We start from the raw sequence: 27,911 nt of genomic DNA on the forward strand, positions 1-27,911 counted from the left end.
TTTCTTTCTTACTGACATTACTGTACTACTTGCCATTTTACGTAATCTTTATGTAGCTATCAACTTTGTTGTTCCTGTACTTATACTTATTTAGGTTATTAGTCCAATAGGTATCTTGACTTTTTCTCGTCACTACTCCACTGATGTTAGTCTTGATACTTGATAGGTAAAGCCTTGGTGTACTCGTACTATACTTCTGCACACTTTTGTGTAGATCCAGGTATTTCGAAGTTTGTTGATCATTAGCTAGTTGTGCGGATTGTTTCTATGGAGACTCAAGGTAAACCTGTTGCTGAGTTCACAGATTTCGGAGTCACCTTCCTATTTTGTATTCACAATATTTTACCTATTTCCAAACAGTTGTATTTAGAAATTTGTAGCAAACTCTGTAGAGCTTATGACTTGTACTACCAGTTTTGGGAATTGTAAATTTTTATAAAGAATTCCATTTCAACTTGTTAGATGTTATTTATTTTGGTTGTTATTCAGTAAATGTTAGGCTTACCTAGTCCCTAAGATTAGGTCCCATCACGATACCCAACGGAGGAAAAAATTAGGTCGTGACAATATATATACAAGCCACACTTTTATAATAAATAATTTACATTTTTTTTATATATCTGATAATCATATTAAGTATGAATATCTCAAGCACTCAATTAACTTGAAAATAACAGAAGAATAATTCAAATACATATACTTGTAACTAACTTTAGAAAATGAATATATCTAGTGTGTAATACATCACCGAATAAAGCAAATTGCTTCAAGGTGTATACTAACAATTAACTTACAAAATCAATTGTAATTATTATATTATTAAGAATAACAGAAATTATAATTGTCCAAGGTCTTCATCATTAAACTCCAACCGATCAAATTGCCTTTTGGCTACCATTTCAAATTTGCTCACCAAAACTTTCCTACAGATTCAAAATACAATTAGTAATTAGATAGAAATGAAAAACATGTAAGTTCAAACTTAGAGAAATGTGGCAAAGTTTTTCCCTTGAAAATTTAAATACCAATCTAGTAAGGGTAGGCTTTCATCAATATTTCAATTAATTGTATTTTTGCATTGTCATTAGCACTTTCTTTGTGCTTCTATGAAAAATGCATATATGAAAATAGAAGGGAAATAAAGATACATTCAAATTTCAATTAGTCATGTCCATTACAGGAAGACGAATATACATTCACTCGATCATGTCCATTATAGAAAGACATCTAGATTACTGGCTGATATAGCGATGCTATTACACAAAACAAAGACCCCAGAAATAATGGGTTTGACGTAAAAGTTAAATACACAGATAAATTTTATATCTTTAATAAGAACGTGAGAAAAGGTACAACTCGCAAACTATGTATTATGAAATACTTAATGAGAAAAGGTACAACTCGCTGTTTGAAGCATCCGCTGGCACTTATCCAGAAAACCCTGAGCATCCTCTGACTCAGCACCGCTAAATGATGGAGGTCGAAGCCTCTCAAATCTTTCAAGTCTCCTCTGCTTATTAGCTGCCATAACGGGGACTACCGGGGCCTGAACAACTGCAGTCGGTTGTGCTGGTAGTGCCCCCAGTATCTGAAGTCTCTGTACTACCAGATCTGTAGTACAGGCAATAGGGTATGAGTACCTCCCCCAGCCTAAGAAGTGGGAGGTGCGACCTAAGCCGAAACCACCTGAGCAAGGCCAGTGCAAACTGTCAATATCTGGGCCAAAGTCTCCTGAAGGCCTGGAATCTGAATGGGCATAGCTGGTGCCTGTGCTGGTCCTGTCGGCTCAGCTATATCTGGAATCTACTCCCGAGCTGGAGCAACTGGTGGTACTACAGGTGCTGCTCCAACTGTGGTATGAGCTATACCTCGACCTCGACCTCTACCTCGGCCCCGGTCTCTACCTCGGCTCCAGCCTTTCGCGGGCCTACCTGGTGGCACTGGTGGCTGACCGTCTGATCCGGTAGTACGTGTTCTCACCATCTATGAGAGAATAAAATAAAAAAAAATTAGTTTTCGGAATCAACAAATTCGCATGACAGAGTACAAGAAATTAAAATTTTCCTAATGGTTCGGCAACCTCTCAAAAATAGGTACAGACGTCTCTGTACCGATCCGCAAGACTATACTAAACCTGCTCATGAATTGTGAGACCTATGTAACCTAGGCTCTGATAACAACCATTCATGACCCAAAATCCTAGCATGTCGTGATGGCGCCTATCTCGATAATAGACAAGCCGACAACCTCAATAAACCACAATTTATTTTTAAATACGGAAAACATTATAATTAAGTTTAAGAGAAAATCCCACAAATATCGATACACACACTCCAAAAATCTGGTGTCACTTAGTACATGAGCATCTATACATTACAAGTCTGAAAAATATGGTCTATAATAATATGAGACCAAATACAATAAACAAAAGGATAGGGAAGGAGAGACAAGGTCTGTGAAACATGGCATCTATGTCTGAATCTCCGAAAAATCGACTATGTGAAAGAATGAACACCCACTGTATCCGGGATCACCTGGATCTACACACGAAGTCAGGGTGTAGTATGAATACAACCAACTCAGTAAGTAACAATAATAATAAAGAACTGAAAGTAGTGACGAGCTTCTCAACTAAGTCCAAATACAGTACTTTCCAATATAAAAGAGTAGGCATGCTCTCAAGTTCAACATTTAAGATTTTACTGAAATTTCATATCAAGTTTGACCAAAACAGAAAATAATATTTTTTCGAAATTTTCAAAAGTAGTGATATATGACAACTGAAATGTGGCAAATAATGAAATCAATGCTTCCTCTCAGAGTAACGGTCGCTCAGTCCTCCCATTCACTCCAACCTCACAGTCACTCTTTCCTCACAATCACTCTTTCCTCACAGTCACTCTTCACTCGCACTCGGCACTCGCACTCAGTAGGTACCTGCGCTCACTAGGGGTATGTAAAGACTCTGGAGAGGCTCCTTCAGCCCAAGCGATATATCAAGCCAATCATGGCATAAATCATTGAAACATGATGCGGCGTGAAGCCCGATCCATAAATATCCTCATAATTAGGCCCTCAGCCTCTCTCGGTCATCAACCTCTCCAGTCTCTCGGGCTCTCAGAAATCATGATAAGCAGCCCAACAGCGATGATATGATGCATCAATAATGAATAAGAGAGAATGACATAAAAATGTGCAAATAGAACTGTGACTGAGTGCAAAATTGAAATTTAGCAAATAATTTCACAAGTACACGACCTTTGTGGGTCCCAAAAGTATAAATATACACTTAAACATGATTCATAGATCATTTTCTTTAATACTGGAAAAAATGTACGAATATTAACAGATTTTTCAACTACACAGTTCCATGGAATTGACCAAGTCATAATTCCTATGGATAATGCCCACATGCCCGTCACCTAGCATGCGCGTCACCTCAAAACCAATCACATAATACATATTCCGGGGTTTCATACCCTCAGGACCAAATTTATAATTGTTACTTACCTCAAGTCGTGTAATTCTTTATTCTACAATGTCTTTTCCTCGTGAATTTGCCTCCAAAAGCCTCGAATCTAGCCACAAATAATTCGATTCAGTCAATAAAACTTATTGGAATTAATTTCATAATAAAATACTAATTTTCCAACAAAATCCGAAATTTAGCTCAAAAATTGCTCGTGGGGCCCACGTCTCAGAACCCGACAAAAGTTACAAAATCCAAAAACCATTCAACCACGAGTCTAACCATACCAATTTTACCAAAATCCGACCTCAACTCGACCATCAAATTTTCAATTTAAACCAAGAGGGTTTTCTAAATCTTCCAACTTAATTCACTAATTAAATGTAAAAAAAATATGGATCCGGGTAATTTAACAATTATTGAGTCAGGAACACTTACCCTGTTGTTTTCCTTGAAATTCTCCCCAATATTCTCTCTCTCCGAGCTCCAAATCGGTAAAAATAGAACTTAAACTCTCTGCCTAGTCATTTGCTCTACGCAATCGCGGGCAACCACATGCGATCGCGAAGCACAAATTTCCACTGCCCAAATTTAACCCAACGCAATCGCGGACTTTTCCACGCGATCACGAAGCTCACTCTCACAGGCCTATACGATCGCAGACTCGTCCACGCCATCGCGAAGCATAAAATGCGTGACCTCTACTTCTGCTCCACTTTCTCTACGCGAACGCGACCTTCTTCACGCGTTTGCGAATAACAAATTCGCACAGCTACACGATCGCAGCTCTCTTCATGCGATCGCGAAAAAAAAATCATCACTACCTCAAACAAGAGTACGCGATCGCGAACATTCTCATGCGATCGCGCAGAAGGAAACCAGTGACAGAAAATCAGCATTCTTCAACTGGAATGCCAAGTCAAAAATTGATCTATTAATCATCTGAAACTCATCCGAGGCCCCCGAGATCTCAACCAAACATACCGTCAAGTCCCATATCGACATACGAACTTAGTCGAACTCTCAAATTACCTCAAACAATGCTAAAATCATGAATCATACCCCAATTCAAGCCTAATGAACTTTGAAATTTAAAGTTCCCACAAACGACATCGGAACCTACCATATCAAGTCTGATTGACCTCAAGATTTGCACACAAGTCATAAATGACATAACTGGTCTATTAAAATTTTCAGAATCGAATTTCGACCCCGATATCAAAAAGTCAACACCCCGGTCAAACTTTCCAAAAATGCGACTTTCGCCATTTGATGCCTAATTCCACTACGAACCTCCAAATAATTTTCCGGATATGCTCCTAAGTCCAAAATCACCATACGAAGCTATTGGAATTATCAGAATTAAATTATGAGGTCATTTACATGCAATTCAATATTCGGTCAACCTTTCAAACTTAAGTTTTCAATTAAGATACTAAGTGTCTCATTTCACTCTGAAATCCTTCCGGACCCGAACAAACTAACTCGGTAAGTCATAAAATAATTGTAACGCATAAATTGAGAAGTAAATGGGGGAACGGGGTTATAATAGTCAAAACGACCAGATGGTCGTTACATTCTCCCCCTTTTAAACGAACGTTCGTCCTCGAACGGGTTTAGAATCATACTGGAGTCTCAAATACTAGATGAACACCTGATAGACTAGGTGGCAAAGCAAGTTCATAAGCCACCTCCCCAATTTTCTTAAGTATCTCAAAAGGCCCAATATACCGAGGGCTCAACTTGCCCTTTTTCCCAAACCTCAACACACCCTTCATGGGTGAAATCTTGAGCAGAACCTTCTCCCCAACCATGTGGACAACATCACGAACCTTCCTATCGGCATAACTCTTCTGTCTAGACTGTGCCGTGCAAAGCCGTTCCTGAATTACTTTGACCTTCTCTAAAGCATCCTGAACCAAGTCAGTATCCAATAGCCTAGCCTTACCCGGCTCAAACCAATCCACCAGAGACCGACGCCATCTCCCATATAAAACCTCATACGGAGCCATCTAAATGCTTGATTGGTAGTTGTTATTGTAAGCAAACTCTGCCAATGGAAAATATATATCCCAAGAACCTCCAAAATCAATGACACAAGCGCGTAGCGTGTCCTCCAATATCTGAATAGTGCTCTCGCACTGTCCGTCTATCTGAGGGTGAAATGTTGTACTCAACTGAACATGTATGCCCAATTATCGCTGCACTCCTCTCCAAAACTGTGATGTAAACTGCATGCCCCGATCTGAAATGATTGACACTAGCACACCATGTAGGCGAACAATCTCGCGATTATAAATCTCAGCCAACCGCTCCGAAGAATAATTAGTACCAACTGGAATAAAATGCGCGGATTTGGTCAACCGATCCACAATCACCCAAACAGCATCAAACTTTCTCAAGGTCCGTGGGAGCCCAACTACGAAATTCATGGTAATACGCTCCCATTTCTACTCCGGAATTTCAAGTCTCTGAAGCAATCCACATGGTCTCTGATGCTCGTAGTTTACCTGTTGACAATTTAAACACCGAGCTACAAACCCAACTATATCTTTCTTTATTCGCCTCCACCAATACTGCTACCTCAAATCCTGATACATCTTCGCGACACCTGGATGAATGGAGTATTGCGAACTGTGAGCTTCCTGGAGAATCAACTCACGCAAACCATCTACATTAGGCACACATAAGATGCCCTTCATCTGCAATACACCGTCATCCCCAATAGTGACCTCCTTAGCATCACCGTGCTGAACTATGTCCTTAAAGACAAGCAGATGGGATCATCATACTGGCGCTCTCTAATGCGATCATATACAGAAGACCGAGAAACCACACAAGCCAAAACTCGTTTCGGCTTCGAAACATCCAATCTAACAAACTGGTTAGCCAAGGCCTGAATATCGAAGGCTAAAGACCTCTCTGCTACCGGTAAATATGTTAAGCTAGCCAAACTCCCCACTTTATGACTCAAGGCATCGGCCACCACATTAGCCTTTCCGTGATGATAGAGAATTGTGATATTATAATCCTTAAGTAACTCCAACTTCCTTCACTGCCGCAAATTAAGATCCTTCTGTTTAAACCAATGTTGTAGACTCCGATGATTAGTGTAAATCTCACAATGGACCCCATACAAATAATGCCACCAAATTTTCAAGGCATGAACAATAGCTGCTAACTCAAGGTCGTGGACCGGATAATTCTTCTCATGTACCTTTAACTGTCTGGATGCATAGGCAATTAGCCTACCGTCTCGCATAAGCACTGCGCCGAGACCAATACGCGACGAGTCACACTACACAGTACAAGACCCTGAAGCTATAGGCAACACCCCTACCGGAACTGTAGTCAAAGTTGTCTTGAGCTTCTAAAAACTTTATTCACATTCATCCGACCACCTGAACGGAGCACCTTTCTGGATCAATTTGGTCATAGGCAATGCAATAGACGAGAAACCCTCCATGAAGCGACGATAATAACCGGCCAAGTTGAGAAAACTCCGAATCTCAGTAGCTAAAGATGCCCTGGGCCAACTCTGAACTTCCTCTATTTTCTTCGGATCCACATTAATCACTTAATTAGACACTATGTGTCCCAAGAATGCCACCGAACTAAGCCAGAACTCACACTTAGAGAATATGGCATATAGTTTCTCCTCTCCCAGCCTCTGTAATACAATACCCAGGTGTTGTGCATGCTTCTCCTGGCTACGTGAGTGCACCAGGATATCATCAATAAATACCACGACAAATGAGTCAAGATACGGCTGGAATACACTATTCATCAGGTGCATAAATGCTGCTGGGACATTGGTTAGCCCAAATGACATCACAAGAAATTCATAGTGACCATCTTTAGAATATCCAAATCCCGAATTTTCAACTGGTGTTACCGAGATCTCAAATCAATTTTGGAGAATACCCTCGCTCCCTGAAGTTGGTCAAATAAATCATCAATACGCGGCAAAGGATACTTATTCTTGATTGTAACTTTGTTCAACTGCCTGTAATCGATATACATCCGTATAGTACCATCTTTCTTTTGCACAAATAAAACCGATGCACCCCAAGGCGACACACTAGGCCTAATAAACCCCTTATCAAGAAGTTCCTGAAGTTGCTCTTTCAGCTGGTTCCATACGATACAGAGGAATAGAAATGGGCTGAGTGCCCTGCACCAAGTCAATACTAAAATCGATATCCTTGTCGGGTGGCATACCTGGTAGGTTAATAGGAAATACATCCGGAAGTCTCACATCAACATCTCTCACAAAGGCCAAATATGACAAACACTCCTTCCCAACCATACGTTGGGCTTTCAAATAAGAAATTACAATGCTGGGAACATAATATAGAGAACTTCTCCATTCGACCTTCGGAAACCAAGGTATCGCCAACGTCACGGTTTTTGCATGACAGTCCAGAATAGCATGACATGGAGACAACCAATCCATACCTAGGATTACATCGAAATCAACCATATTGAGTAGTAAGAGATCAACTCTAGTCTCTATTCCCCCAATGGTTGCCTCACAAGACCGATATACACGGTCCACATTAATAGTATAGCCCACCGGCGTAGATATACGAACATGTGAAACTAAGGACTCACGGGGCATATCGAGATAATGTGTAAAGTATGATGATACATACAAATAAGTAGAACTAGGGTCAAATAATATAAAAGTTTCCTTGTGGCACACTGAGACAATACCTATGATCACTGCATATGGGGCAACGGCATCTGGCCTGGCAGGAAAAGCATAGAATTGGGCCTGACTGCTACCTGATCGGCCCTCACCTCTTAGGCGACCCCTAGCTGACTGACCCCCACCCCAAGATGGCTGGGAGAGTGGTAAAGTAACTGGTGGTGAAGTCATAGTCTGACTTCTCTGCTCTACTGGACCTCCCGAGGGACGAGGACAATGTCTCCACATATTCCCATATTCCCCACACTCAAAGCAGCTCCCTGGTACTAGTGGTGGTGCTGACTGAATCGGGCCTTGAGAACCAGAATACCTGCGAGAAGCACCCGACGCAAATGAAACGTAAACTAAAGGAGCACGGGACAAACTCTGGGATGACAGGGCACTGAGAGATGACTAACCCTAATGAGAACTATATGAACCCTGGCTGGATGATGCACCATGGTGAACTGGATGACCCGTCTGAGCGTGTCTATAATGACGACCATTACCACGGTAAATCTGACCCCCAGAAGGAACACCGCTGAAATCATCTGGACCACGAGGCTTCTTAGCCTCCCTCTCTCCATGCTCTTGGCTACGAACTATCTCTATTAGCCGAGTAATGTCAACTACCTCATCAAAGGTAGCACCAGATACTCTTTCCCGAGTCATAAGTAACCGTAGCTAATATGTGAGGCCATCAATGAACCTCCTAATCCTCTCCCTATCACTGGGAACCAACCAAACTGCATGACGTGCTAAATCAGAAAATGTTATTTTGTACTGCATCGCAGACATACCATCTTGACGTAACTACTCAAACTCTCTGCGCAGCTCCTCTCTACGAGACTGCAGCATAAACTTCTCCAAAAGGAGAACGGAGAATTCCTGCCATGTAAGTGGTACAGCACCAACCATCATATGTCTCTCATAAGTCTCCTACCATCTGAAGGAAGCTCCAGAAAAGTGAAAAGTAGTTAATGAGACCCCACTGGTCTCCAAAATACCCGTTGTCCGAAGCATACATTGGCACTTATCTATAAAACCCTGAGCATCCTCTGACTCAGCACCTCTAAATGATGGATGTCGAAGCCTACCAAATATCTCAAGTCTCCTCTGCTCATCAGCTGCCATAAAGAGGACTACTGGGCCTGAACAACTGCAGTCGGCTGGGCTGATAGTGCCCCCGGTATCTGAAGTCCCTGTACTACCTGATCTGGAGTACAGGAAACATGGGTATGAGTACCTCCCCCAGCCTGAGAAGTGGCAGGTGCTTCCTGAGCCGTATCCACCTGAGCAAGGCCAGTGCAAACTGTCAATATCTAGGCCAAAGTCTCACGAAGGCCTGGAATCTCATTGGGCATAGCTGGTGCCTGAGCTTGTCCTGTCAGCTCAGCTATATCTGGAATCTGCTCATGAGCTGGAGCAATTGGTGGTACTACATGTGCTGATTCAACTATGGTATGAGCTACACCTCGACCTCTACCTCGGCCCCAGCCTCTACCACGGCCCCCGCCTCTAGCGGCCCTAACTGGTGGGAGTGGTGGCTGACCGTCCGATCCGGTAGTACGTATTCTCAACATCTGTGAGAGAATAGAATAACATAAATTTAGTTTCCGGAATCAAAACATCCGCACGACAGAGTACAAGAAATTGAAATTTTCCTAAGGGATCGGCAGCCTCTCGAAGATAAGTACAGACATCTCCGTACCGATCCGCAAGACTCAACTAAACCTGCTCATGACTCGTGAGACCTATGTAATCTAGGCTCTGATACCAACTTGTCATAACCCAAACTCCTAACCTGTCGTGATGGTGCCTATCTCTATACTATGCAAGCCGACAATCTCAATAAACCATAATTTCTTTTTAAATACGGAAAACATCATAACTAAGTTTAAGAGAAAATCCCATAAATACCGTTACACACACTCCCAAATCCTAGTGTTACTGAATACATGAGCTTCTATATATTACAAGTCTGGAAAACGTGGTCTATAATAATCTGAGACCAAATACAATAAACAAAAAGATAAAGAAGGAGAGACAAGGTCTACGAAACATGGCAGCTACCTCTGAATCTCCGAAAAAGCGGCTGTGTGAAAGAATGAACACCCACTGTATCCAGGATCCCTGGATCTGCACACGAAGTGCACGCTGTAGTATGAGTACAACCAACTCAGTAAGTAACAATAATAAATAAAAAACTAAAAGTAGTGACGAATTTCTCAGCTAAGTCCAAATACAGTACTTTCCAATTTAAAAGAGTAGGCATGTTCTCAAATTCAACATTTAAGATTTTACGAAAATTTCATATCTTGTTTGACCGAAATAGAAATAATATTTTTCCGAAATTTCAAAAAATTGTGATATATGATATCTAAAATGCATCAAATAATGAAATTAATGCATCCTCTCAGAGTAACAGTCGCTCAATCCTCCCATTCACTCCAACCTCAGAGTCACTCTTTCCTCACAGTCACTCTTCACTCGGCACTCGCACTCGACACTCGTACTCAATAGGTACCTGATTTCACTAGGGGGTGTACAGACTACGGAGGGGCTCCTTCATCCCAAGCGCTATATCAAACCAATCATGGCACAAATCAATGAAACATGTTGCGGCGTACAACCCGATCCATAAATATCCGCACAATTAGGCCCTCGGCCTCACGAGGTCATCAACCTCTCCAGTCTCTCGGGGTCTCAAAAATCATGATAAGCAACCCAACAACAATGATATGATGCATCAATAATGAATAAGAGAGACTGAGATAAAAATGTGCAAATATAGCAATTTAGCAAACAATTTCACAAGTACACGACCTTTGTGGGTCCCAACAGTATAAAGGTATTATTTAAACTTGATTCATAGATCAATTTCTCTATTACGGAGAAAATGTATGGATATCAACAGATTTTTCAACTACACAGTTCCATGAAATTGACCAAGTCATAATTTCTATGGTGCACGCTCACACGCCTGTCACCTAGCATGTGCGTCACCTCAAAACCAATCATATAATACATATTACGGGGTTTCATACCCTCAAGATAAAATTTAGAACTATTACTTACCTCAAGTCATATAATTCTTTATTCTGCAATGTCTTTTCCTCGTGAATTGGCCTCCAAACGCCTCGAATCTAGCCACAAATAATTTGATTCAGTCAATAACATTTATTGGAATTAATTCCATAAGAAAATACTAATTTTCCAACAAAATCCAAAATTTAGCTCAAAAATCTCGCGTGGGGCCCACATATCGGAACACGATAGAAGTTACAAAATCCGATAGCCCATTCAACCACGAGTCTACCCATACCAATTTTACAAAAATCCGACCTCAACTCGACCCTCAAATCTTCAATTTAAACGAAGAGGGTTTTCAAAATCTTCTAACTTAATTCACTAATTAAATGTCAAAAATAACCATGGATTCGAGTAACTTAACCAATATTGAGTTAGGAACACTTACCCCATTGTTTTTCTTGAAAATCTCCGGAACATTCTCTCTCTCCGAGCTCCAAATCGGTAAAAATGGAAAATGGGACGAAGTCCCATTTTTAGAACTTAAACTCCCTGCCCAGTCATTTGCTCTACACGATCGCGGACAACCACATGGGATCGCGAACCACAAATTTCCAATGTCAGATTAAGCCCTACGCAATCACGGACTTTTCCACGCGATCACGAAGCTCACCCTCACAGGCCTACGTGATCGCAGACTCGTCCACGTGATCACGAAGCACAAAACGCGTGACCTCTACTTCTGCTCCACTTACTCTACGCGAACGTGACCTTCTTCACGTGTTCACGAATACCAAACTCGCACAGCTACGTGATCGCGGACATTCTCATGCGATCGCATAGAAGGAAACCAGTGACAGAAAACTAGCATTCTTTAGCTAGAATGCCAAGTCCAAAATTGATCCGTTAACCATCTGAAACTTACCCGAGGCCCCCGGGACCTCAACCAAACATACCGTCAAGTCCCATAACGTCATACGAACTTAGTCAAACCCTCAAATTACCTCAAACAACGCTAAAACCGCTAATCATGCCCCAATTCAAGCCTAATGAACTTTGAAATTTCAAGTTTTCACAAACGACGCCGGAACCTATCAAATCAAGTCCGATTGACCTCACATTTTGCACACAAGTCATAAATGACATAACAGACCTATTAAAATTTTCAAAAAATCGAATTTCGACCCCGATATCAAAAACTCAACCCCCCGGTCAAACTTCCCAAAAATTTGACTTTCGTCATTTCAAGCCTAATTCCACTACGGGCCTCCAAATAATTTTTCGGGCACACTTCTAAGTCCAAAATCATCATACGGAGCTATTGGAATCAGCAGAAATAAATTCTGAGGTTGTTTACATATAAGTCAATATTTGATCAACTTTGCCAACTTAAGTTTTCAATTAAGAGACTAAGTGTCTCATTTAACTCTGAAATCCTTTCGGACCAGAACCAACTAACTCGCTAAGTCATAAAATAACTGTAATGCATAAATTGAGCAGTAAATAGGGGAACGGGGTTATAATATACAAAACGACCGGCCAAGTCGCTACATTACCTCTTCATTTCTCCAAATTCAACTTGACCATTTTCCCTCAACATTAGCTTATAATAATACTACTCTATGTTATCTAAATATGTTTTCTCATTGCTATTAAGTTTTCAAGAATATCAAACTATATCTCTAAGCACTTTTCTATATAATTCTAAACAAATGTTGTCTAACCCTTCATACAAACAAGGAAAAAGAGTCAAATTTACTCCTACACTATCAAAAATAGACCTAAAATAGGCGTAGTGTGTCCTGATAACCTAAAGGAGCATGGAAGATGTTGGCCTCATCGCCCATGCATTATCCACTATCAACTACCCCTACAAGATTATCAAGTTTAACATAAGAGTTGGTACGAAATATGAACCCACTACTTCCAAATAAAAATAACAACATTTAAGATATTCCAAAATTATTCATAAGTACCTAGAATTGAGCAAGATATGCATAAAAAGATGAAAATTGAAGATTATATAGTACATGATACATATTATAACACTGATATATCCACATACTATGTGTATTTTCCAAGGGCTAGATACAACAAATGAACAGAAATACAAACACTGCAGAAACACTGTGCAAAGATGCAGAATTTGTAGAAACGCTATGCAGAAATACGAAATGCTGAAGCGAGAAGAAATACAGAAAATGCAGAAGCTATGTGCAGAAATGCAAAAATACAGAAACGCTGTGCAAAACACAAAACACTATAGAAACGCTAAGAAATGGGACACACTGCAAAAATAAAATGTGCAGAAATACAAAGTATTGCAAAAACACAAAAACATTGCAAAAATTCTGGTGTATTGACAAAATTCAATCTTACAACTCTATATATTTTCACTGTAAAAGTTTTTGATGGTGTAATAACAGAATTTAACAATGATACTACAATATAATGACATAGAAGCACAAACAAGATCTATGACTAAAAAAGTTTTCTTTTTCAATTCATAATAAAAGTTTAAAGGTATGAAAATACAAAAGATAACTGCTAGACTATCAAGTTGCAGAGATACCTGCTCAATATCTATGTGCTTCCTTAATTTTTGCTAGTCCACAATCTTCTTTAGTTGGATGCGAACCACCTGGCAGTAATAAAAGAAAAAGAGCATGTTATTAATAAAAATCTTGCTTAAATACTTCAGGTAATATGATGGTGATATTATTACTCCAGGTAAACTTCCCTTTCACTTCTCTGGTTGTATAGTTCAAAAATAGAGGACTTAGACTTCTTTCCATATATTCTAATATGATGCACTATGGTTCTTATATTTACTTGAGGCACGAGAAATAGTAACCAAATGCTTTAAATATAGGGAACCAAATAAGATCAAAATGCTTACATACGCAGCTTTAGATTTTAACAAAAGAGAATCAAAATGTAACCAATCTAGTACCTTCTACCAATACCAAAAGGGACAATCTGTATATATAGAGAAGAAAGCATCAAAAACAAAAAATGAATATAAGAACTGGAGTTTCTAGCGTGTCTTTAGTTGTTAATCAAGCTATTGACTGAATGATTTTCTAGCTGAACATGGACAAGCATTCATCATTTGAATTAGCAAAAACCAAGATATATTGACCACCATTAGTATACTCTTTGGTATACATTGGTAGATCCATCCAGTCTTAGGACAGAACATTTGAAAACCTAAAAATCAATGGTGATTAGATTTGAAAATAGATATTCATTTAAGCAATAACTATACTTAACAAATAGATCGTAAAAATTAAGAATAACTTTTCCAAAATAGGGTATTGTATAGTACCATAATAAGAAAATAAAGATGTCACGATCCCAAACTCCCTCCGTATAACGTCGTGACGACACTCAGTCTCTACGACTAGGTAAGCCTAACAAATTACGAAAAATAGCAAAGCGAAAATAAAACTTGGCAATTAACAGCAATGGATAACTAAATAACTAGTAAAAATACTGCTCGGCATGTACAATAACCAATACTCTATAAATGCACCATATTCCCAAAACCTGGAACATCATAAGTCATAAGCTACAGAAGGGAACTAGTATCTCTAACACTATGGTCTAACAAAAGAAGTACGGAAGGTAAATGACATAGGAGAGAAAAGCAGGGGGACTCCGAGGTCTGCGAAAGCGGCACATGTACCTTGAAGTCTCTGTACAATAACAAGGACTCTCAGCTAGTAGCGGGGCTGATAAGAAGTGCCAGGATCTATATACAAAAATATGAGCAAAAGAGTAGCATGAGTGCACCACAACGGTACCCAATAAGTGTCAAGCCTAAGCTCGATAGAGTAGTGTCGAGGTCAGATCAGGCCCGCTGGTATATAATAAATAAAGCAGGAAAATATAATTGTATAATAAGAGACTGGAATTTAACAAAAACAAAAGAAAACACAGCGATATAACAATGCAACACATAGAGATAAACAACAGGGGATCTCCCGAGATACCGTCTCACAGTTCCAAAACAATATGCAAGGAGAACTCCCGAGGTACCGCCTCGTAGTCTCAAAAGTAAATATACAGGGAGAACTCCCGATGAACCGTCTCGTAGTCTCAAAAGTAAATGTGCAAGGAAAACTCTTGAGGTACCGCCTCGTAGTCTCAAAACTAAATATATAGGGAGAACTCCCGAGGAACCGCCTCATAGTCTCAAAAGTAAATGTATAGGGAGAACTCCCGAAGAACCGCCTCGTAGTCTCAAAAGTAAATATGCAGGAGAAACCGCCTCGTAGTCTTAAAAGTAAACACACAGCTCAACCGATAAATACCATAGTTAAAAGTAAGAATTCTACAGTTAAGACTGATAAAGAACAAGGAAACGCAGAAAATCAACTAGGCATGCTTCACAAAGTTTAAATAAGTAATTAATCACGTGGACATGCTATATTAAACTAAAGAGGATAACTACACATGTTGGAATAGCTCAATTAGGAATGAAAACAGACTAATACTCATTTAAACGACATAACTCAAATTCAAGAAAAAACACAAGTTGCTACTCAGTAAAATAAATCGAGTTTTTCAACAAATAGCATATGTACGTACTCGTCACCTCACATATACGGTGCTCACATATCACGACAGTACCAAATCCTAAGGGGATTTCCCCCACACAAGGTTAGGCAGGAAACTTACTTCGAACCAAGATCAATCAATCGGTAACAATGCCTTTTCCATGAATATACATCTCCGAATGACCCAAATCTAGCAAAAAATAATTACATATCATAAATACAACTATAATAGACTAATCTAATTAATGAAATCAAGACTTTAACAAAAATTCTGAAATCCGTCCTAAACAGTCGACCCGCGCCCACGTCTCAGAATCGGGAAAAAATCACAAAATCCGAAAGCCCATTCACTCATGAGTCCGACCATACCAAATTTATCAAAATCCGACCTCGAATGACCACTCAAAACCCAAAATCAAACTCTTCAAATCCCTAGCCTCAAACTCCCAAATTCTACCTTAAATACACACTAACTAGGTGGAAACATAAATAGGAAAGCAAGATTATTGATAAAAAATAAGCACAAGGGACTTACCTCAAGCAATCCCTCGAAAATGCTCTCACGAAATCGCCAAACCCGAGCTTAAAATGTCAAAAATGAGCAAAAATCGTGAACCCTTGCATTTAAGTGTTCTGTCCAGAAATTTCGCACCTGCGGCAGAACCATCGCAGGTGCGGATTCCACTCATGGCCAGGGGTTCCGCTTCTGCGGACCAGGGTTTGCACCTGCGATCTCGCTTCTGCGGAGACCCTTCCGCTCTTGCGATCCCAAACCTCCTAAGCATCTCAGCTTATGCGTTCAACCTTTCGCAAAAGCGACTCCGCTCCTGCGGCCTTCATGTCGCACCTGCGACCCCGGCTTAACTCCTCTAGCCCGCTCTGCAATCCTCCTCTCACACGTGCGAGTCCACACCTGCGTTCATCCCACCACAGGTGCGAAAACAGCAGAAACCAGCAACTTCAGAAATATCCATAAGTCCAAAAATGATCCATTAACCACCCGAAATCAACCCGAGCCCCCCCTCCCCCGGACCTCAACCAAAGATACCTACCAGTCCTAAAACACAATACAAACTTAGTCGAGACCTCAAAACACGTCAAACAATAACAAAAACACGAATAACCCTCCAATCCAAACTTAATGAACTTGAAACTTCAAATTTCTACAACCGATGCCGAAACGTATCAAACCATGTTTGATTGACTTCAAATTTTGCACACAAGTCATATTAAACATTACGGACCTACTCCAACTTCCAGAATCAGAATCCGACCCTGATATCAAAAAGTCCACTACCGGTCAAGCCTAAATCAGCTACAAACCTCAAATTCACAGTCCGGGCACGCTCCTAAGTCCAAAATCACCCAACGGATCTAACGGAATCGACAGAACTCCATTCCAGAGTCGTCTTAACACTGTTCCGACTACAGTCAAAATCCTAAGGCTTAAGCTTCTGTTTAGGGACTAAGTATCCCAAAACACTCCGAAACCAAAAACAAAACCTCCTGACAAGTCACATAAGCAGAAAAGGATACGGGGGAAGTAGTTAATAGGGGATCGGGGCTATTACTGTCAAAACGACCAGACAAGTCATTACATCCTCCCCTTTCTAAAACAATATTTCGTCCTTGAACGAGCATAAAGATATACCTGAAGTGGTGAAAAAATAAGGATAACGACTATGCATATCTTGCTCGATCTCCCAAGTCGCCTCCTCGACCGGCTGACCCCTCCACTGAACCTTCACGGAAGCAATGTTCTTCGACCTCAGCTTTTGAACCTGCCTATCCAAAATAGCCACTGGCTCCTCAACATAAGATAGATCCTTATTCAACTGGACTGAGCTGAAATCTAGCACATGAGACGGATCACCGTGATACTTCCGGAGCATAGAAATATGGAATAAAGGATGAACTCCTGCTAGACTGGGAGGTAAGGCAAGCTCATAAGCAACATCTCCAACTCGCCGCAACACCTCAAATGGACCAATGAACCTTGGGCTCAGCTTGCCCTTCTTCCCGAACCTCATAACGCCCTTCATAGGCATAACTCGGAGCAAGACTCGCTCTCCAACCATGAATGCAACATCGTGAGCCTTCCTATCCGCATAACTCTTCTATCTGGACTGGGTTGTGCGAAGTCGGTCCAGAATCTCCTTCACCTTATCCAGGGCATCCTGAACCAAGTTTGTACACAATAATCTAGCCTCGCTCGGCTCGAACCAACCCACTGGATACCGATACCGCCAACCATATAGAGCCTCATACTGATCCCAAGAACCTCCAAAATCTATCACACATGCATATAGCATATCCTCCAGTATCTGAAGAGTGCGCTCAGATTGTCCGTACATATGAGAGTGAAATGATGTGCTCAGCTCAAACTAAGTACCCAACTCCTATTGTACAGCCGTCCAGAACCATGATGTAAACTGCGTACCCCGGTCAGAGATGAAAGATACTGATACGCCATGAAGCCTGACAATCTCACAAATATAAATTCGAGCCAACTGCTCGGATGAATAGGTAGTCATCACAGGAATGAAATGAGCTGACTTGGTCAGCCTATCCTAATCACCCAAACTACGTCAAACTTTCGTTAAGTCCTTGGGAGTCCAACAACGAAATCCATAGTGATTCGCTCCCATGTCCACTCTGGAATCTCTATCTTCTGAAGCAATCCACCTGGCCGCTGATGCTCATACCTAACTTGCTGGTAATTTAGACACCGATTTACAAACTCCAATATGTCCTTCTTCATCCTCCTCCACCAGTAATGCTGCCTCAAGTCCTGATACAACTTCGCGGCACCCGGATGAATGAAGTACCGTGAACTGTGAGCTTCCTGGAGAATCAACTCATGCAAATCATCCATATTAGGCACACATAGTCTAGCCTATATCCTCAATGCACCATCATCCCTAATAGTGACCTCTTTAGCATCACCGTGCCGGACCGTGTCCATAAGGACAAACATATGTGGGTCATCACACTGACGCTCCCTGATACGATCCCAAAGAGAAGACCGAGAGACCACACAAGCCAATACTCGACTCGACTCAGAAATATCCAATCTCACAAACTGGCTGGCTAAGGCCTGAACATCCAACACCATGGGCCTCTCTGTTGCTGGTAGATATGCTAAGCTCTCCAAACTCTTTGCCCGACGACTCAAAGAATCGGCCACCACATTGGCCTTCCCAGGGTGGTACAAAATGGTGATATCATAATCCTTAAGCAGCTCTAAGCACCTCCTCTAACACAAATTAAGATCCTTCTGCTTGAACAGATGCTGCAAACTTCGGTGATCGGTGTAGATCTCAAAATGAACACCGTACAAATAGTGACGCCATATCTTCAAGGCATGAATAATAGCTGCTAACTCAAGGTCATGGACATGATAGTTCTTTTCATGCACCTTTAGTTGTCTGGATGTGTAGGCAATCACCTTACTGTCCTGCATCAACACCGCACCGAGACCAATCCGCGATGTATCATAATATACAGTATAAGACCCCGAACCTATAGGCAACAGCAATACTAGAGTTGTAGTCAATGCTGTCTTGAGCTTCTGAAAGCTCTCCTCACACTCTTGTGTCCACCTGAACGGAGCACCCTTCTGGGTCAACCTGGTCATAGGTGCTGCAATAGATGAAAATCCCCCTACAAAATGATGGTAATACCCTGCCAAACCAAGAAAACTCTGGATCTCCGTAGCTGATGATAGTCTAGGCCAACTCTGCATTGCTTCCACCTTCTTCAGATCCACATGGATCCCGTCACTTAATACTACATGACCCAAGAATGCCACTGAGTCTAGCCAAAACTCACACTTTGAAAATTTTGCATATAACCTCTTTTCTCTCAGGGTCTGAAGCACAGTCATCAGATGTTGCTCATGATCCTCCCAAGTCCGGGAGTACATCAGAATGTCGTCAATAAACACAATGACGAATGAGTCAAGATAGGGCCGGAAAATATGGTGCATCAAGTGCATAAAAGCTGTTGGGGCATTGGTCAGCACAAATGACATCACAAGGAACTCGTAGTGACCATACTGAGTCCTGAAAGCAATCTTCGGGATATCTGGCTCCCAAATCTTCAACTGATGATAGCCGAAATGTAATTCAATCTTTGAAAACACTCTAGCACCCTATAACTGGTCAAATAAGTCATCAATACGAGGAAATGGATACATGTTCTTCACTGTAACTTTGTTCAGCTGGTGATAATCAATGCACAAATGCATAGAACCATTCTTCTTCTTCACAAACAAGACAGGAGCACCCCAAGGTGACACGTTATGCCGAGTGAAGCCCTTATCAAGCAACTCCATTAACTGCTCCTTCAACTCCTTCAACTCATGAGGAGCCATGTGATACGAAGGAATAGAGATGGACTGAGTGCTCGGCAACAAATCAGTGCCAAAATTAATAACTCTATCGTGCGGCATGCCCGGAAGATCAGCTGGAAACACATCTAGAAAGTCCCTCACTATTAGAACTAACTCAACTATAGGGGTATCAATACTGACATCTCTCACATAAGCTAGATAATCGTCACACCCCCTCTCAACCATTCGCTGAGCTTTAAGAAATGAAGTAACTCTGCTGGGAGTATACTCTAAGGTACCTCTCCACTCAAATCGCGGTAAACCTGACATAGCCAGCATCACGGTCTTAGCGTGACAATCAAGAATAGCATAATGGGGCGACAACCAGTCCATGCCCAAGATAACATCAAAGTCTACCATGCTGAGTAATAATAAATCGGCTCTGGTCTCAAAACCACAAAGAGAAATCAAACACAACCGATACACGGGGTCCACAACAAGAGAATCTCCCACATGAGTAGACACATAAATAGGGGAACTCAAAGAATCCCGAGATATTCCCAAATACGGGGCAAAATAAGAGGACACATAGGAATATGTAGAACCTAGGTCAAATAATACCGACGCATCTCTATGACAGACTGGAACAACACCTGTAATAACAGAGTCAGAAGCAACTGCCTCTGCATGAGCCGAAAGAGCATAATATCTGGCATGGCCTCACCCTCTAGGGAGACCTCGGCCTCCACCTTGAGCCGGCTCAGTAGGTGGGGCACTAGTTGGTGCTGGAATCATAGCCTGAGGACCCGGTGGAACGCGCGGTGGCTGAGAAATCTGCGGAGGTGCACCTCTCCTAAGTATGGGGCAATCCCTCACCAAATGGCGAGTGCCGCCACACTCAAAAAAATACCTCGGAGGGCGTGGCTATTGTGACTGACTCGGGCCAGATCTGCTGGACTGGCCGATAATAGCACCCCGGGGAGGAGGCACACTAGATACCGGCAGTGCATAATAAAGCTCCTGGGTCCTAGCACGAGATGGAACACCACTAGTGGCAGGAAGAGCTGAATGAATAGGGCGACACACATAATCCCTACCATGTCGAACTGCCGCTAGGGCACGAGTACCGCTGTAAGTGCCAGACTCTCGAGACCTCTTCACCTCCCTCTCCTCTCTATCCCGGGCAAGCATGCCCTCTAATCTCCTGATAATACTCACAACATGCTGATAAGAAATATATATCTCCAACTCCCTGGCCATATGAATCCGTATACTGGGGTGGAGTCCCTCAATAAACCGACGAACCCTCTCTCGAACTGTGGAAACCAAGGCCAGTGCATGTCAGGCCAAATCACTGAAACGAACTGCATACTCTAACACAGTCATTGCACACTGGCGCAGCTGCTCAAACTTCGCGTGTCGTGCGTCCCTGAGGCTCTGAGGGACATACTCTCTCAAAAACATATCCGAGAACTGAGTCCATGTAAGTGAAGTTGCCTCATCCGGACTACTCAACTCATAAGCACGCCACCACTGATAAGCTGCTCCTCTAAGCTAGAAGGTGGTAAAAGAAGCCCCACTCGTCTCCTCTATGCCTATATTATGGAGAATACGATGACACTCCTCCAAAAAACCCTTAGCATCATCTGTAGCCAATCTGCTGAAGGTAGGTGGGTGGTAATTCTTGTACCGCTCAAGTATGAGTTGCTCCACCTCAGAAGCGGTTGTCCTAGTCTCGTGTTGAACCAGAGCTACCGGCTACATAGGGATGAACTCTGGGTCCTGATCGACCTGAGCCCGCTTATCTGGAGTACCGGTGATGGTAGTCTGTGCTCCTCCCCCGGCCTAAGATGCGGTAGGAGCAAGTGGAATCAATCGAGCCTGAGCTAAGGTAGTTAACATGCTCAGAAACTGGGCTAGAGTCTCCTGGAGAGCTGGTGCAGCAATAGGCACCTCAGGTGCCTGCCCTCCAGCTGGATCTACTAGGGGCTCTTCTGTAGCAGCTCATGCGGGTGCTCTAGCTGCACCGCATAGACGTCCTCGGCCTCTACCTCGGCCCTGGCCTCTCGCGGCTCTAGCAGGGGGCGCGGGTTCCTGGTCGTCAGATCCGCCTGTACGTGTCCTCACATTTGTGAGAGAATAAAATACAGAAGTTTAGAATATTTGATGTCAGCAAATTTCGCACGACAATGAATCAAAGAAGTATAATTATTCCTAACAATTTCATAGCCTCCCGAAGATTAGTATAGACGTCTCCGTACCAATCCGCGAGACTCTAATAAACCGTCTTGTGACTCACGACACCTACGAACCTAGAGCTCTGATATCAACTTGTCATGACCCCAAACTCTCTATATGTAACGTCGTGATGGCACCTAATCTCTAAGACTAGGTAACCCTAGAAAATTGTGGAAAATAACAAAGTAGAAATAAAACTTGGCAACTAACGGCATTGGATAACTGAATAACTAGTAACAATGCCGCTCGGTATGTATAATAACCAATACTCTATAAATACATCATCTTCCCAAAACCCGGAACATCATAAGTCACAAGCTACAGAAGGGAACTAGTATCTTTATACACCAGAGTCTAACAAAAGAAGTACGGAATGTAAATGACATAAGAGAGAATAGAGGGGGACTCCGAGGTCTGCGGACGTGGCAGATGTACCTTAAAGTCTCCGTACAACAACAAGCACTCTGAGCTAGTAGCGAGGCTGATAAGAAGTACCAGATCTGCACACAAAAACATGTGCAGAAGAGTAGCATGAGTACACCACAACGATATCCAGTAAGTGCCAAGCCTATCATCGGTAGAGTAGTGACAAGGTCAGGTCAGGTCCACTCGTATATAATAAATAAAAAAGGAAAATATAACAGTATAATAAGAGACTCGAATTTAACAAAAAAAGAAAAGAAAACACAGTGATATAACAATGCAACACACAGGGATAGACATTAGGGGATCTCCCGAGATACCGTCTCGTAGTCCCAAAAAACATATGCAGGGAGAACTCTTGAGGTACTGCCTTGTAGTCTCAAAAGTAAATATAAAGGGATAAATCCCGAGAAACCGCCTCGTAGTCTCAAAAGTATATGTGCAGGGAAAACTCCCGAGGTACCGCCTCGTAGTCTGAAAAGTAAATATACAGGGTGAACTCCCGAGGAACCGCCTCGTAGTCTCAAAAGTAAATGTGCAGGAAGTACTCCTGAGGAACCGCCTCGTAGTCTCAAAAGTAAATGTGCAGGGATAACTCCCGAGGAACTGCCTCGTAGTCTCAAAAGTAAATATGCAAGGCGAACTCCCGAGGAACCGCCTCGTAGTCTTAGAAGTAAATATGCAGGGAGAACTCCCGAGGAACCGCCTCGTAGTCTCAAAAGTAAATTTGTAGCGAGAACTCCAGAGGAACCGCCTCGTAGTCTCAAAAGTAAATATGCAGGGATAACTCCCGATGAACCGCCTCGTAGTCTCAAAAGTAAACACACAGCTCAACCGATAAATACCATAGTTAACAGCAAGAATTCTACAGTTAATACTGATAAAGAACAAGGAAACGCATGAAATTAACTAGGCATGCTTCATAGAGTTCAAATAAGCAGTTAAAGAATGTAGACATGCGATATTAGACTAAAAAGTATAACTATGCATGTTCGAAGAGCTTAATCAAGAATAAAAACAGATTAATACTCATTTAAATGGTATAACTTAAACTAAAGGAAAACAACAGGTTGCTACTCAGTAAAATAAATCGGGTTTTTCATCAAATATCCCATGTACGTACTCGTCACCTCACGTACACGGCGCTCACATATCACGACAGTACCAAATCCTAAGGGGATTTCTCCCACACAAGGTTAGGCAAGCCACTTACCTCGAACCAAACTCAATCAATCGGTAACAATGCATTTTTCAAGAATATCCGACTCTTAATGTCCAAGTCTAGCCAAAAATAATTACATATAATAAATATAACTATAATACACTAATCTAATTAATGAAATCAACACTTTAACAAAAATTCTGAAATTCGTCCTAAAAGGTCAACCCGGGCCCACATCTCAAAATCGGGTAAAAATTATAAAATCCAAAAGCCCATTCACTCACGCATCCGACCATATCAAATTTATCAAAATCCGACCTCGAATGCCACTCAAAACCCAAAGTCAAACTCTTCAAATCCCTAGCCTCAAACCCCCAAATTTCACCTTAAATACATACTAACTAGGTGGAGATATAAATGGGAAAGTAAAATTATTGATAAAAAATAAGCACAAGGGACTTACCTCAAGCAATCCCTCGAAAATGCTCTCAGGAAATCGCCAAACCCAAGATCAAAATGTAAAAAATGAGCAAACATCGCGAACCCTTGCATTTAAGTGTTCTGTCCAGATATTTTGCACCTGCGGACCTCTAGTCGCACCTTCGACAAAACCATCGCAGGTGCAGATTCTACTCATGGCCAGCATTTTCTCTTTTGCAGACCAGGGATCGCACCTGCGATCTCGCTTCTGCGGATACCCTTCCGCTCCTACGATCCCAAACCTCCCCGGCCTCTCCACTTCTGCGTTCAAGCTTCCATAGAAGCAACTCCGCTCCTGCGGCCTTCATGTCGCACCTGCGACCTAGGCCAAACTCCTCCAGCCCGCATCTAAGATTTTCCTCTCACACGTGCGAGTCCGCACCTGCGGTCACCCCACCGCAGGTGCGAAAACACCAGAAACCAGCAACTTCAGAAATTTGCATAAGTCCAAAAATGATCCGTTAACCACCCGAAATCAACTCCCCCCTCCCCCCGGGACCTCAACCAAACATACCTACCAGTCCTAAAATACCATACGAACTTAGTCGATCGCTCAAAACACGTCAAATAACAACAAAAATACGAATCACCCACCAATCCAAACTTAATAAACTTGAAACTTCAAATTTCTACAACCGATGCCGAAACCTATCAAACCACATCTGATTGACCTCAAATTTTGCACACAAGTCATATTCAACATTACAGGCCTACTTCAACTTATGAAATCAGAATCCATCCCTGATATCAAAAAGTCCACTACTGATCAAAATCTCTAAAAATTTGACTTTCACCATTTCAAGCTTAAATCAGCTACAGACCTCATATTCACAGTCCGCACAACCTCCTATGTCCAAAACTACCCAACGGAGCTAATGGAACAGACGGAACTCTATTCCAGAGTCGTCTTCACACTGTTCTAACTACAGTCAAAATCCCAAGGCTTAAGCTTTCGTTTAGGGACTAACTATCCCAAAATACTCCGAAACCAAAAGCAAAACCTCCCGACAAGTCGCATAAGCAGAAAAAGATACGGGGGAAGAATTTAATAGGGGATCGAGGCTACTAATCTCAAAATAACCGATCGGGTCGTTACAAAAGAGAATAGGAATCTTTTTACCTGGTCATGATACTTGTTTTATGCCAAAGCTAACTTCAAGTACACCACAGATTTTCCCGAGTGTTGTCTAATTTTAGTTGAGAAAATATTCAAATATTATTAGAATTCTATACAAATATACTAATATGAATATACCTGTATCAAATTTTTCCATAAACAAGACCTCTCGTAACAATGAAGCATGTATTGAAATGCAAATTTTAACATTCAGAAGATAACAAAGCTAAACAGATATTCCCTGCAGCTTAATAAGAATTTACGACTATATTAATTTTCCCCTATGCTTAATTAGCATAATTAAAAAATGCACATCGGAAATTTCTATGGTTGGTTAATATTTCCTAGCAAATAATGTCACAATGTTAGAAGAATACTAATGATTTCTAGATCAGTATCAGTAAAGATAACATAATCACAACTTTACCTGATGAATCCTAAGCAGTAACGAAAAAATCAGAAATTTCTTCGACGTCTAGGGTTTTAGGAGTCAGCGTGAGTCTCTTTTAACAACTGAACTGAAAACAATATTTTTCTCATAAAACTCTCACTGTCATGACTGCACAATCGCAAGAGGAGATCTTAGCCGCTCATCTCGAACAACAGAAGATTGTCGATCCTGAGCGAAGTTCAACTGTTCAGGTATATTATTATCAAATCAAAAGAAAACAATTAAAAAGACGAAGCATGAAGTGAGAAAATAACAGCGAATCAACCAAATAAAATAAAGACAACACCATATCAGTCAGCCCAGGAGACAATAGCAATGTTGATTCGGTAACAAAAGCAACGCGAAGCCGAGTTCACTATGGGGGATGGAAACGAATTGGGAATGGGGAAGGTTTTTCCACTACTTTTGGAAAGAGATATATAGATGAGTATCGATGTTACTGCCTTTTGAACTTTTAGAAAATTTTGGGGGAAACTTTTAGGGGGAAATTTTGGGGAAACATTTTTAGAGGGAAGTTTTTAGGGTACGCTTGTAAAGGATTACATTAGTTCTGTTGATAAAACTACTCATAAAAAAAGTTACAATACCTATAATAAGGGTTGCCAAATATTTTATTATTAGCCACCCTTAAAAAGTGTAGTCTTTTCATTTAAAAGAAACACTTTCCAAGTGTTGCCTTAAAAACCGTAGTCAAAGACTCTATCCAAAGGCCACCATTTTCAAGCGTTCCCATAAATATATTTGGCAACACTTCTTGGGTGTAGTCTAAAATAAGTGTGGTTGTTGGCCAAATTTGTTGTAGTGGCAAAATACAGATAGATGCAACCTGTATCGATTGTATTCAACCAAGGCAAAATACAGATAAAACTTATATCGAAACCATGGAGAAATACAAATAAAACTTGTATCAAAACCATGGCGAAATACAAATACAATTGGTAACGACTATAGTCGTTCTCGCAATGAATACAACTAAGGCGAAATACATAAATACAAAAAAAATAGAATGCTCTCGTTCACAGTCGAACTCAAGATATCTGCTTACTAAGCGAATGTTCTAACCAACTGAGCTACAAGAGCTTTTAGCTCTCTTGTTTCACTCCAAAATAATTGATCTCATCTTTCAGTACTGCAAGTGAATTTGCTATAAAATTCAAAAATAACTATGAATGATACTTTCTTGAAAGTATAGCTATGAATGGTAAATACGGTGTATATATTTGATGTGCCGTGTAATCTTTCTTTTAAAGTTTATAGGTTCTGAACTTGACTTCAAACCTATAGCACGTCTTAGTTAGTGGGTTCCCAATTAATTATTTATATAAATTTAATAAATTCCTAATACAAATACAAGATATAAGCAAAAGTTATTCGGTTCGACCAAACCCGTAAATGATTCCCTACCTTCGCCTCTGGGTTGGACACACAAGCCTACTTACGGGTTCGGCAGAACCCAATAGCTCTGACTCTAACCCTGGATTTGTATTAAAATTTATTTAATATATAAATAAATTATTAATAATCCAATAAACTATTCTTTTAGAATGCAAAACATATAAACTCAAAATCCTAGTTCCACCTTTGATTAAATTGCTTCATGGTTGCATAAAATAAAATCCAGATTTTTCTTAAATACATATTCAATATCTTTCACGCACACACTTTGACCATTGCCCACTATTATTAATCCTAGATCATTCACGTTTAGCAAAAAGAGATTAGTATATTTTCATTTTGAAAGCTTCTGGACATCCTGTGTGCTTATTCCCTCTTATTAGATACTAGTATAATATAAAGTATATATAGTATTGTGTAAATATTTTAGATTTAAGTTATATATATATATTGGCAAAAAAGTTTCTATTACATTGTTACTGCAATTTAAGCTTTTAGAGTAGGTTAATTACATTTTCATCATGTTATTACATTTAATATTTTTCATAGGAAAAAATTTAA

The 27,911-nt window shown here is 41.0% G+C and overlaps 1 long non-coding RNA gene across 9 annotated transcripts; it reads right to left on the reverse strand.

The window, feature by feature from the left end:
* Window positions 1-1,225: 1,225 nt before the first annotated feature.
* Window positions 1,226-26,515, reverse strand: LOC107780347 (uncharacterized). 9 transcript variants are annotated; one of them, XR_012697885.1, is made up of 8 exons: window positions 25,932-26,515; window positions 22,758-22,822; window positions 14,878-14,943; window positions 13,762-13,830; window positions 11,238-11,305; window positions 10,233-10,298; window positions 3,511-3,578; window positions 1,226-1,983 (listed from the first exon to the last, which is right to left on the reverse strand). It is a non-coding gene; the product is annotated as an uncharacterized LOC107780347 (long non-coding RNA). The 9 variants fall into 9 exon arrangements; XR_012697883.1 differs by having other exon boundaries at window positions 10,233-10,316; XR_012697881.1 differs by lacking the exons at window positions 1,226-1,983; window positions 3,511-3,578 and adding exons at window positions 7,357-8,490; window positions 8,579-9,742 and having other exon boundaries at window positions 10,233-10,316.
* Between the last annotated feature and the right edge of the window lie 1,396 nt (window positions 26,516-27,911).

This window comes from Nicotiana tabacum, chromosome 13, assembly GCF_000715075.1.
Source record: "Nicotiana tabacum cultivar K326 chromosome 13, ASM71507v2, whole genome shotgun sequence".
NCBI lineage: Eukaryota > Viridiplantae > Streptophyta > Magnoliopsida > Solanales > Solanaceae > Nicotiana > Nicotiana tabacum.